General features: G+C 40.7%; 1 protein-coding gene across 3 annotated transcripts in view; it reads right to left on the bottom strand.

The window, feature by feature from the left end:
* Positions 1–12,227, bottom strand: part of FRS2 (fibroblast growth factor receptor substrate 2) — a 94,699-nt gene extending 82,472 nt beyond the window's left edge. The window contains exon 1 of one of the 3 annotated variants that reach the window (XM_065558783.1): positions 12,032–12,227. The gene's annotated coding sequence lies outside the window, so the exon portion shown is untranslated. The remainder of the gene's footprint in view (positions 1–12,031) is intronic. The other 2 variants (XM_065558802.1, XM_024109093.3) reach the window with 2 other exon arrangements.
* Between the last annotated feature and the right edge of the window lie 1,348 nt (positions 12,228–13,575).

The raw sequence follows: 13,575 nt of genomic DNA, 5'->3' as shown, positions 1-13,575 counted from the left end.
CAGATGTTATGATGAATCTAGGCCCCAATCAATCTGAATGTCAACAAAATAAATTCCTGAAGAAAGAGGCAACAGGAGGACATCTTCAAAAGCTACTGATGAAGTAACTTTTGTAGCATTTGTCTATCTTGTTTATACCCCTAACAGAGGGCCTTTTAACAGACTTTGATTTGATTTAAAAGTAGGTCTTGTTTCTAACAGTTTGACCTCCTACTGTACAGGGAACCAAACTGCTTTTAAAATACGTTTAGAAACTGTAACTATGTTTCAACTGACAATTTAACAATAAATTCATCTTTTCACTGTCAGTGAACTGCAAACATTCAAAACATGAAGGCCTCAAAAACTCTTTACAGTAATTGGAATGGATTTAAAAAACTTTAAAAATATTCTGATGTTTTTATTTACCTTTTAGTTTTTGAGCCTTTAGGGTTCATGTTTAAGCTTTTCTCCACAAATGTGAGATCTAGGATTTTTTTTAAGAAAGAAAAGCGATAAAGAGAGTTAACCATAATCACTTAACTCAGAGCTCAGGGCTTTAAGAAGAAACACCAAATATTACAAAACTTGCAATGAAATCATGAGAGTTGGCAACATTGTGACTAAAATATCCACTTGGTCTTCCCAATTTCAAAAATGTGTTTCCCTCATTAATTCTGCAGTAAGACCATTTTATATTAAACAAGTTGTCCTTTAATTTTGTTCAAGTTTTAAACAAATATTTAGGTCATTTTCACCTAGGTCAACAGATAAGTGATGACAACCTACTGTATTACTTTTCTCACCAAACCATATACCCTGGGCTCAAAAGTGTTTCAGAGACAAACCACATGCAAGAAATCACTGTTAGCCACCGTTTACTTATGGTTATAAAAAGCCATCTTCCCTTCCCACAAAACCTTTATTGTATGGCATTGTCATAGTGTCACCAATGAGCCCTCCACCCCCCACTATAGCTCAGTGGTTTGAGCATTGGCCTACTAAATCCAGGATTGTGAGTTCAATCCTTGAGGAGGCCATTTAGGGATGTGGGGCAAAAATCTGTCAGGGACAGCACTTGGTCCCGCTGTGAAGGCAGGGGACTGGACTTGATGACCTTTCAAGGTTCCTTCCAGTTCTATGAGATAGGTAAAAAGCACTTTGAATTACTAGGAAAGGGAACCAGGTTTGGAAGACTCACCCAACACACTTTTTCAGGCAGGTTAGTTATGTGCTTAAGTATAAGACTGTGGGATACGCCTATTAGAAGGAATAATTTACACTCACAAGACAGAGACCAAATGTGTGTCTATAATCGGAGGTGCATAGTTGGCCTGCCTCCTTATCAGTTTAAGGAGGCAAGGTGGCAGCCCATGGCAGGCTTCAGGAATTGGTGCTTTATAAACAGACAGACAGACATGCTAGGGTACCTGAATGTCATGAGGTCTGGTCAACATAACTACACCACTCAGGGGCGTGAAAAATCCACACTCCTGAGCATCATAGCTATGCTGACCTACCCTCGGTTGAGACACAACTAGGACAACAACTTGGTCTTCTTGTTGTGCATAGGCATAGATGTATATTACTTATTTATATTAATAAATAACAGTTCTCCAACTAATATCAGGGCTCCACTGTGGTAGGTGTTGTGCAACACATATTAAGCAATAGTCCCTATTCTGAAGGTATAAAATGTGGCATGGAAAGAAAGGCAACAGACATATAGGGTGGTGAGTGACATCAATGGTAGAGGAGTGGGGTTGGGTTTATGCACAAAAGGACAAGGGCAGAGAAGAAGGGAGGACAAGAATTAAACAGTGTTTTCATGGAAGGAAAAAGAGCTCTAACTTGATGCAGTACACAAGGGGGACCTAGCAACTACAGAAGTAATTCTTAGCATCTGTCTTCTGTGTGGACTGCAGCAATATGGATGTCAAGAAGGCTGGGGAAGAGGCACTTACAGTAGTCAAAGTAGTAAATAAGGTGTGACGCTGTATGGAATATGGGTGACCGCAATGAATCTTACAATAGGTGCCATGTAAGGTATCAGTGGAAAAGTTATGATTTGCTAAATATGCTTATTTATATGTATCACCTTTGTATCGCAAGTTATAAATGTGTGTGATATATTGAGATCTCAAATATGTGCTGTGGATCTGGGTGACACACCAAAACAGATTGGCATCAACACTATCCAGCCTGTTTAATGGCCCATCAAGGGCACTCAGCTGTACAATGAACCCACTGAGAGAAACTGTGGCTACACCTATCAGTCTGCAGGACATGTAGAGACATGCCTGTGGACAGGGGACTCCGAGTGCTTTTCCACATGCTGAGAGCTTGTGTTTGGGACAGAGGATGTACAAGCCACATAGCAAAGGATATAAAAAGGCAGCTGCATCTTCTCCATTTTGTCTTCAAACCTGCTTCTCACCTTGGAGTAACTTCTCTACAAACTGAAGCTTTGAATAAAGGACTGATACAACCATTCAAACTTTGCATGTGTTCCAAAGGGACTTTACAAGACAGCAAACTCACCAATGCTGCTAAGAACCTGAAATATGGACTCTGAAGTCTATATATTTATCGGATTGTGTTGACCATTTAACAACTCTCTTCTTTCTTTTTGTTTACAATAAAATCTTTAGTTTTAGATACTAAAGGATTGACTGGCAGCGTGGTATTTTGGGTAAGATCCAAACTATCTTGATCTGGTAATGTGACTGGCCTTTCAGGGATCAGAAGAACATTTTGTAGCATCTAGAGTTTTAAATAACTTCTCACTTTATTAGACTTATTTGCTGATTGGGAGCCAGAGACTGGAATGCAATAAAGGGGGCTGTGTGATTTCTTTTTTTTTTTAAGCTTCTTGATAACCAGCATGAGGGATCAGGAGCTCAATTTGTGACTGACTAGTAACTAACTAGTGTTAGCCACAAGTTTGGGGGAGAATCTGCTCTCCTTTTTGCCTGCCCTGATCTTGGCATTTTCAGTGTGGGCTACCCTGACACCTCAAGTCACATAAGGACCTGAACGAGGGCTTTAGCAGTGAAGATAAAAAGAAAGGACTTATCTTGGAAACATTTTGGAGAAAGAGGCAGCTGTATTTGGACAAAAAACATGGATGTGCAGGTCCAGGGAGAGAATGTAACCAAAGACAACTCCCAGGTTATTGGCCCGAGTGACAGGGAGGATGGTGGTATTTGTCAGCAGTGATTGAGAATGGTGAGGGAATGAGCAGAGATTGGAAGGGAAGAGGAGTTCAGTTTAGGCCACATTAGTCTTAAGATGACTGCAAGAAACCGAGCAGGAGACGCAAGACTGACTGGTGGCACAAAAATCAGGAGGTGATGCAGTCACCAAAAAAGGCTGAGTACTGCGTAAGTGATTCATAGAAATGGTTCATGAAGTGGTGTGTAGAGGGGCAGTCAGGTGTGTCTCACCCAGTTTTAAATAAATTTTGGACTGGCATATTGCATTGGTTAATAGTTGTACAGTTATCAAGCATTCTTAAAACTACAATACCCACCTGGGGAAGTGAGGAAACAGAAGAAACAGATTGACAGAGCGAGATGGGTACCCAGAAGTCACTTACTACAAGACAGGCCCAACAAGGAAAATAACAGAACACCACGGGCCATCACAGCCAAAACCTCTCCAGCGCATCAACAACGATCTACAACTTATCCTGGAAAATGATCCCTCTCTCTCTCTCTCTCACAGACCTTGGGAGGCAGGCCAGTCCTCTCTTACAGAGAGCTCCCCAACCTGAAGCAAATACTCACCAGCAACTACACCCCACACCACAGAAACACGAACCCAGGAACCAAACTCTAACAAACCTCGTTGCCTACTCTGTCCCCATATCTACTCTAGCAACACCATCAGAGGACCCAACCACATGAGCCACACCATCAGGGGCTCATTCACCTGCGCATCTACTAACGTAATATATGCCATCATGTGCCAGCAATGCCCCTCTGCCATGTACACTGAACAAACCGGACAGTCTCTACGTAAAAGAATAAATGGACACAAATCAGACATCAGGAATGGTAACATACAAAAGCGAGTAGGAAAACATTTCAATCTCCCTGGATATTCTATAACAGATTTAAAAGTAGCCATCCTTCCAAAAAAACAAACACACTTTCAAAAACAGACTTCAAAGAGAAACTGCAGTGCTACAATTCATTCGCAAATTTAACACCATTAAATTGGGCTTGAACAGGGACTGGGAGTGGCTGGTTCACTACAAAAGCAATTTTCCCTCTCTTGGTATTGACACCTCCTCATCAGTTATTGGGAGTGGACCATATCCACCCTGATTGAATTGGCCCTGTCAACACTGGTTCTCCACTTGTAAGGTAACTCCCTTCTCTTCGTGTGTCAGTATATTTATGCCTGCATCTGTAATTTTCACTCCATGCATCTGAAGAAGTGGGGTTTTTTACCCACAAAAGCTTATACCCAAATAAATCTGTTAGGCTTTAAGGTTCCACCAGACTCCTCGTTTTGTGGAGACAGACTAACACGGCTATCCCTCTGATAGTTGTACAGTTCTTACTGCTGAGGAGGATTAGATTTGTTTTTCAGTTACCATTTTTGCTGTAATTTAAAAGCAATATCATTCTATAGATTAAGGAAATAATGACATCTGCAAATCAATATTTGAAATAATATTTAATACAGTCCATCAGAGAAAAACCTCAAAAGTCTGAAATATTTTGTAGCCTTAATGCTTGGCTGAAAAAAAACTAACATCTAAGTGATACCGAGTAGAGCTAGAGGATTATTTTTTTTTTTTTTTTAAATTATAATATTTACATTTGCACTTTTAAACACTTATTTTTAAAAAGAAAAGTATTTTTTTATATATATAAATACGACTGTCTCTAAAATGTCAGAAGAATTTTAACATTCTTCTCTAAATTAGTCCTAGTCCTCCCTGTGTTGCTTGGTATCTTAATTTGCCTTTGGTTTCAAAACTGTAGACTTGCCAAGAACTATTCCTTTCAAAACCGCAGGAATTCCATTACTAGTTTTAAGCTAAATTAAAGGAAAATAGAAGCATTCAACGCATAGCAAAACTATGCACAAAGTGTTTGTTGATAGTCATAAATAGACTGAAAAATTTAGACATGTCTGAAAGACAACTGCTGTATAGTCAGCTCTGTTTTGCTCTGCTATGCAACTAAATAAAGAACTATTGCTGTCACTTCAAGTAAGCTCAGCGTACGATGCATTTGTACTGAACTGGAATATAGCAAACACTAGATCATTCATTCTTCACTTGAAACAGTTTATATATAAAACCGAGTTTGCATTTCTGTGAAGTACAGTGGGAGTTCCTCTAAAATTATTGCTTCAATGTCTCCATGCGGGGCAAAGGTGTCACTAGTTTCTAAAGACATAGCAAAAACAGCCAACTCTCCATCACATTCAAGATTTCCTCTAGAATGCTTGTTCTACCACACAAAAAATAAAATAAAGCCATTCCATACTAGGAATACTTGTACAATTAAGGAAATGTTGTCAACTAGCATGAAGATGAAAATACAATTGTCAGGTTCTTAACTAGTATTATATTGATTATTGACATCCATATTTTAACATTTAAGTACAATCATCCAAATGTTTAAGCAATTAATTATAATCATTATTAGTAATTGTATAGAGGTAATACTGAAAATGTCTCCATCCAGAGTGGGATGACATTGTGCTAGATGCTGTACAAACATGTTGGAAGGCATGGCCTCTCCCCCAAAGTGTTTACAGACCAACTTGCTTGAAAAATAACGTTTGCAGTTATAGGATCAATCAAGGATAAGCAATTCAGCAAATAAGACTGTGGGGTGACATAACAGTTTGTTGGACCACACAATAGTAATCACCAGAATTATCAGCAAGGCAACATGATTTAAATTCCAGCTCTGAAGAGACGTTAAAGAACTTTGATCAACTGTTGCAAACTACAGAATTCCAGCTTCCAGAATACCAGGATAGAGGGTCCATTTTCTCTTTGAAAGAGAGGCAGGAAATTACAGCAACTTTTCACCATTGAGCCAGCACACAGTAATGGATCAGTGGTTTACACTAACCGTCATCTGCTGTATGAATGACTGCAGCAGCATCTCAGCTCTGCCAGTACCAATACCACCAAGAAGAAAAACCAACGGAGAGGAGTCAAGGAAAAAGAAGGTCTTCTCTTAGAACTAAAAATGTGATGATCAAACCCCTCTTGAATTTGAGTAGTCATCCAAAAAACTTGCAGTATTACAAATATGCCAACTGCTGTATAGTACTTGGCTTTTATTATAGATATAGATATTTCAAAAAAGTAGTAGTTCTGAAGCACACATTTTCCTGAACAAAAGTCAAAGTCAAATATACACAGAAAGAAATCTGAATACCTGAAAAAAAGCCAAATGCTTATTGAACAAACTTAAAAAATGAAGTTTACATCCAACAAACTAATTCACTTGCAGTAGAGAATATTTCCTCTTTGACTTACTACATAGCATGAAAGAGAAGGTAGATAAAACCTAAAAATGTACTTGAGACCTTGATTCAGAAGTGTACTGTAATAGGACTGTTTCCACACAAACCAGGTATCATTAACTTAAAAGCAAATCAGTGACATATGGGAACAGAACCCAGGTCTTGACACCAAATTCTCTGCTCCAACCATTGAACCACGCTCATGGATTTGACAGCACCTTGGGTAAAGCCAAAACAAGTTGTGTGGGTAACGGATGTGATGTCCTAGACAGAAAGACAGCAGCTGGTCACAACAATGCAGGAGCACCACTCTGTCCTCACCAAGCAGTGTGCAGAATATTGTCAAGGCCAACCACACCAAAATCATGAGCCAAGCCCCCAAACAAATCATGAGATTTTTAAAAATAAATAAATGTGGGGTTCTTTTTATTCACCCTTTGGTTTTTGAGTCATTAGCATCCATATTTGCAAACTCTTCTCCCCAACCATGACAATTAGAAACTTTTGCTTTGCAACTCAGGTAGAAGCAATGAAGTGGTAAGAGCAGAAGATAGTGGTATGCCAGAGAATACATGACAGATCCAAGTATAAATAGAATGAGTTTGTATACACTGATTACGACAGAAAAAGGCTATTAACAGAAAATTTTAAATCCATCCCCCTTAAACATTTTTATAGTGGAACAGTTTAGAGCTGCTGTATTTCAACTTCCACACAATCAGAATATTAACTTCTGTTATACCAAGAAATTTGACCACCGTTGACAATCGTTTCTCTGTGTATGTGTAAGAGTTACGGTGATAAAAACCATTTCAATTATTTTGAAGATGTCAATGTGATCACTTTTACTGACAGAGAGAGAGCACATACACACACCCCTTTACCACATTGTAGAGTCTTACTATTTCCTTGGTAGACGTTTTAATTCACTGCTGCATCTGCTATAAATGCTAAATTAAGAATCATTGTTTCAGGAACATATTTGCATTATGAATGATCACTGCCAAAATATAAACCACACTAATGTAAATACATAGAAAATTATAACAAACGTAGCAACACTAAAAAGGTCAACTTATACTGAAGCCTCTTATTAATTTAGGTGGTAGGGATGTTGTGATTCTTCATGCCTTTAAGAACATGCACATATTCAACAGATTTGTCCCTCCTAACCTCACCACCAAAAGTTTCTCAGTTAAACTGATTAAAGCTGGTTGTCAAACATAATGCCCATGGGCTGGATATGGTGTGCTTGATGTATTTACGTTTCCCACAGGACATGTTCAGACTGTGTAGAATTTCAGCTCTCTTTTTCTTCTTTAAATAAGTTCCTAATCCTAATCGTTAAAATAATAAAAAAAAAAGTTTGTAAATGTGAACTTAGCTAAACTGCTGCAATGACAGGTGCCTGAGTCTGCAGACAGCTGGAAACAGTGACTGAGGAGCGTGCACTCCCCTTCTTCCTATTAATCTCATGGGGCGTGGGGGAGGAGCCTAGTGGCTCAGATCTAAAATCCAGTGACAACATTTCAGTGTCAACATCAACTATTTTCAGCTGATCATTTTCATGGATAGAATGGGGAAGGAGGTGTGGGAGGTAAGCTTACAAGGAGGTGGGAACTGGGAGTTGCTTCAGGTAGGGAAATGCAGAGGGAAAAACAGAGTAAACAGACAGGGAAGATGGAGAGAGAAAGAAAGGAGACGGGGGGGGGGAACAGAGGGCAACAGTGGCTCTAAAAGGGGGGCATATTTTTCCTACTGAATGTGACAATAAAATACTAAATGAAGAATGCCTAAGTTTAGTTACTACAAAAAGGGCAGATCCTTCCCTTGATCTCACTGCAAAGCTCCTAGGGACATCAATGTCAGACTGGTCTGGATCGAGAAGAGTCTGAAGTCCTCTATGCCCCAGACCATGAACCATAATTTAACATGCAATTCAGCCCTCTGAGCCAAATGAGTTTGACACCCCAGAATTAAAGAGATGTAGTATTTTTCAGTCTAAGGTTGCTAAAAAGTTTACCAATACCTAACACAAATAGAGCTCTATTCATGATTTTAGTAAGTTAAAAAATAAACTTGTTTCAATTAAAGTTTAAGTGATCTTGTAAATTTTTAGAAACCTAACTGCTGACGTGCAAAACCCAGAAAATGAAATCAACTACAAACTGATCAACTTCACTGTTTTAGTTTCATCTCCATGTTGAATAAAATGCAAAACAGCAGCAACATAAATGTTGAGTTAACTATTATACCCCTAGCTGAGAGATCCAAATAGTCACAGCTCAAACTTGCTGCAGTTTTTTAACATGCCGAACATCAACACAAGGCCCTATGGACCATTTATGCCCACTTCAACTCCAAATTAAAGTTATATGGGATTTAAATGTTGCTTTAGGAAGTGCCCTGTTAACTGGCCCCTCTAATCAGGCATGAATTTCATCCACTATCTTAAGAGCTGCATTCTTTAAATTATAAGGCCTGATCCACTGCTCACTGCAGTCAATGGGAATGAACTGATTTCAACAGGTTCTGATTGGACACATAGCGAAATGGATGTAACTGCATTCATAATTAGTTTGGAACCACCAAGAAGTCTCTCAGAGTACTGAATAAGAATAAAGAATATATGCAGCAAGATTAAATTATGTTACAAAAAGTAACTATTATTTTTAGAACATTCGATTTAGCAGGGTATAATTTCCAGGTAGTTCACTGACTGAGCACTAACAACAGTACAGAACACAGAATAGACGTGTATAATCATATCAATTCAAGCAGACAAATCCTGCAAATTTACATGCTTAATTTTACGTACCCGAATAGCCCGACTGACTTCAAAGGAACTAATGTGTAAAATTAAGCACATATGTAAAAGTGTTTGCAGGACAGATTATACAAACACAAATGTTAATATACATTAAGTGTCAAATATTTTATTTTTCCTGACAAAAATGATTGGCAATAGATAGGATCAGCACTTATTTACTTTTTAGAGTTATTTTTAATGTTAAAAGATGGCAAACTGGCAAACATGAATCAGTAGTAGAGTACCTATGAAGACAAAGAAATGAGGTAGTTGAACACAGTTATTCAAAACAAGCTAGAACTATTTATTGATTACTTAATAAACAACCAGGGGGAATATATTTCAGTTAGGTAGGTCTTTTCATACATGTGTACATACAGGATTACTTTTTGGTACATCTTGAAAATCCCCTCCCCACCTACCTATGTCAGATGACTCTGTTATTGGTCACTTATCAGTCTGAGTGCTAAATTACTTTTAGTCTCAAAGTAGTGCTTGCGTCAGCTCTGCAGAGGGATGACCATTAGAGGACAACCTGATCCTTCCCAGGAACTGATTAGCCTTGCTACTCTGAGCATACATAATTCCACCAAATACAGCAAATTTTCAGGTAAAATGAAACTAAACTTCTTTCCTCCACGCTCATTTAAAATCTGAAGTCTTGACAACCTTACAAGGAGATGGTCCACAGAAAAATTGCCGTATAATCTTAAACAACTAAATTGACCATCTTGTGATTAAAATAAACAAGCATGAAAGTAAGCAAAAATCATGGAAAGAAGTTTAGCTAGACATATATTTGCAGGAATATTGTTTCAATAAGCATTTTCAATTTTTCTTGACACAGAATCATATGAACTAAGGGGTTGTTAGTTAAGGAGCGACATCCAAATTAGAGTCAAATAAGGAAGGGAACGAAATTTATTAATATTAGTATTGCACTAGTAAATTTATTCCAATATAAACACATTTCCTTTTAAACAAAAACAAAAAAAAACAGCAAATACATTTATAAAGCACTGTATGTTTTCAGTGCAGTATTTAACCAAGGAAAATATACAACAGAGTCAACTTGCAGAATTCATGCTGACTTCAGTAGGAATACAGGGCATTTACTGGATCTGAACCCACATGTCTTAATACCAGACCATCGCAAATGCACCACAAAAACATGCAATAATGCATACAGCTCATCATCTCCCAAAAAGGAAAACAATGACAACATAGTTACCAGATTATAAAAGTGGTATTTTAATGTAGAAGGGCTACGAATATTTTAAGGCTGTTTAAGACCAAAATAAGTTATTCAGAAAAACTATATGCACATTATGCTAAATGTCACTTACGTATTAGTGTTCAGTCAAAAGAGTTAAGAAGTTTTAGAGGAGTATATTTACAAAAGAGTCATTAGGAAATGAAATCATCAGAAAAAACTACTAATACAAAATATTGGGGTTACACTGGAGAAAATTACAAATACAAAACTCTTCCCAATATTAAGCCTGACTTCTATTACGTACATGCACCACAACTGAAAGGTATATCATTCTATGACTTAAGTGTCAAATAAAATTTTAAGTGGTACCTGAATATGATCATTGGTTTCTATGGATTGCCAATGAAAAGAAGATTAAAATTACCTAAGAATTTTCTCAAAATGTTAAAACTCAGTATTGCAGACATAGCACTTACAAAGTTGCAAAACTGTCATAGAACTGATTTAAACAAAAAGCTGGTCTAAACCTTAGCTATAGCAGATCTGGTGGTTCACTATAATTAACTAAGATGTGAGACACCATTTGCACCGTTTAACTTTCTGAGGCCAATCCCCCCCAATCCTAGCAGGAGATTACAAAAAGAGAATTTTCTACTTGAAATATATTCCATTAGGTATAACTTTTAATATATTTTCACTGACAGAGGTAAATTTTCAGAATCCCCGCCCCATCCACATATATCAGACACTTCTGCTATTTTGGCACTAACTCATCAATCTAGTTAAACCTCAGAATTAGTTTTGAGAGTCAGGACCAGTACCTTTAAAGTTCCAGGACTACTGGGCATCCTGGAGTTAATACACCACAATCAGGAACATGCTAGTCCTAAAATGCACATTATAGAAGCAGTAATAGCTACAGAGGGAACCTTGACAGGACACACAGGGCTTATAAGTAAGGCTGACCAGCAGGCAAATCAGCTGGTGAATGGTCTGCAAGCCCAGGGACCACACCATAAAGGCTCTGCCTCCAGTAAACCCACACTCAAGACAGCTTTTAGGGCGCACCTTTGTTTTTACAGTAATTTCTGACCTCCCCCAACTCCTCCCCACACACACTCCACCCCCACTGGCAACACACGCCACGACAGGTTAGCCCCCCCCAGCAAACCAAACCCAACCCAACCCCTCACCTGAGCCCTCCATGGCGATGGTCTCCAGCCCTACACTCACTTCAGCGACTTGCCAACCCCACGCTCGGCCCCCCAAGCACGGTGGCAGGTCCCCCTCCCCCCACTGACAGAAACACGTCCCCAGCCCGGCCCCCCTCTCCCAGCGGCACGTCTCTCCCCAAGGGACGCCCAGAACAGGGCCAATAGGGAGCAGCGGCTCCCGCAGCCCAGGACTCTCCCGCTGGCACCAGTCACCTCCAGGAAGAGCCGGGCCGGGCCCCAGGACGCTGCGCCCCCAGAAGCCGGCTGCGGGCACCCGGGGGAAGGCGCCGGGCCCTGCCCAGCACTTACATTCTCCATGAGCCCAGGACTGGCCGCGAAACCGGCGGGACGAGGCGGGACCGGCCCGGACCGGGCCGAGCCTCCGGGGGCGGGGAGACCGCGGCGCTCTGTCCTTCCACAGCCCCAGGAACAACTGCAACTCTCGATAGCGGCAGCAGCAGGGCCTCGCTCTGGGCTGGACTCTGCCCAGGACAACTTCCGGGGCAACCACCACAACTTCTTCCGGGGCCAGGGAGGGGGTATGATTCTGGGAAGGGGCTCGGGGCGTCTCTGGTAGGGAGAGCCATGGGCTCACGCGGGGCGGGAGGAGCCGCTCGTTGGGAGCACGCGCTTGGGTAGTGGGGGCCTCGCTTTCGCGCTAACAGTTTATCCCAAGTGCTGCCTGCCTGAGCTAATTTGCATATTCCTACGTAACCCTGAACTCCAGCGCACGGGCCGTCGTGCGGGGCTGAGCCTGCCCACCGCACCTCACCTGGGGTCGGGCAGGCTGCAAGATCTGGCGCGTCACTGCCCGGACTCTCAGTGCACAATGTAGTGAGGCGCTTGGGCTGTGCGAGGGTCTGCGGGTCATCGCATGCTGGAGCCGCCCCAGGAGACTGGGATCCTCGCGGCGTATTAAGCGCTGACAGTGGCTTTGGTGGTGTAAAAGTCGCAGCCCAGGCCTCAAAGAAGTTGCTAAAGAAAACAGAGAAGCGGCCTAGGAAGAAGAATTAGGAATTTTGCATGTGTCCGTTACTGTTTTCGGCTGGGCAACAGAGAAGTGCGTTTGCCAGGCCCATTCCTGAGAAGGGCTGCCAGAAGTTTCCTTGTAGAAACTTACTGATTTTGCACGTTTGAAAAGATGAGGCACAAGGGTTTTAAATTGCTTTTTCATTACTTGTGAATGGACACCAAGAAGTTGATTTCTGTAGTGTTTAGATGCTCTTTTATTAAGCTTCAAACACTGTAAAAATGTATCTTCATGTTCTTTTTAAAATACCGATGTATATAAAATTATAAAGAGGGAGCAATATAGTTAATAAAAATGAAGATGAAAAAGGAGGAATGATGAAAATAGAAATGATGGGTATGTCTGCAGTGCAGTAGACACCCTCAGCTAGCTTCAGGGCTGTTTAATTGTGGTGTAGAGCAGTGGTTCTCAATCAGGGGTACCCTAGCGGTATGCAGAGGTTCTCTAAGGAGTATGTCAACTTACCTAGGTATTTGCCTAGTTTTACAACAAGCTACATAAAAAGCACTAGCAAAGTCAGTACAAACTAAGGGCATGGCTACACTTACAGATGTAGAGCACTGAGAGTTAAACCAGCCCTCGGACAGCGCAGTAGCGAAAACGCTGCAGTGTGTCCATACTGTCAGCTGCAAGTGCACTGGCGCGGCCACATTTGCAGCACTTGCAGCGGCATTGGGAGCGGTGCATTATGAGCAGCTATCCCACAGAGCACCTCTTCCCATTCTGGCACTGTGGCTTGTTGGAAGCGGGTAAGGGGTGCGGGGCATTCTGGGTCCTATCCTAGTGCCCTGTGATGCATCGCTTCACATCCCAGCAATCCCTG

This window comes from Chrysemys picta, chromosome 1 (assembly GCF_011386835.1).
Source record: "Chrysemys picta bellii isolate R12L10 chromosome 1, ASM1138683v2, whole genome shotgun sequence".
NCBI lineage: Eukaryota > Metazoa > Chordata > Testudines > Emydidae > Chrysemys > Chrysemys picta.
This window is presented reverse-complemented; position numbering and strand designations above follow the sequence as displayed.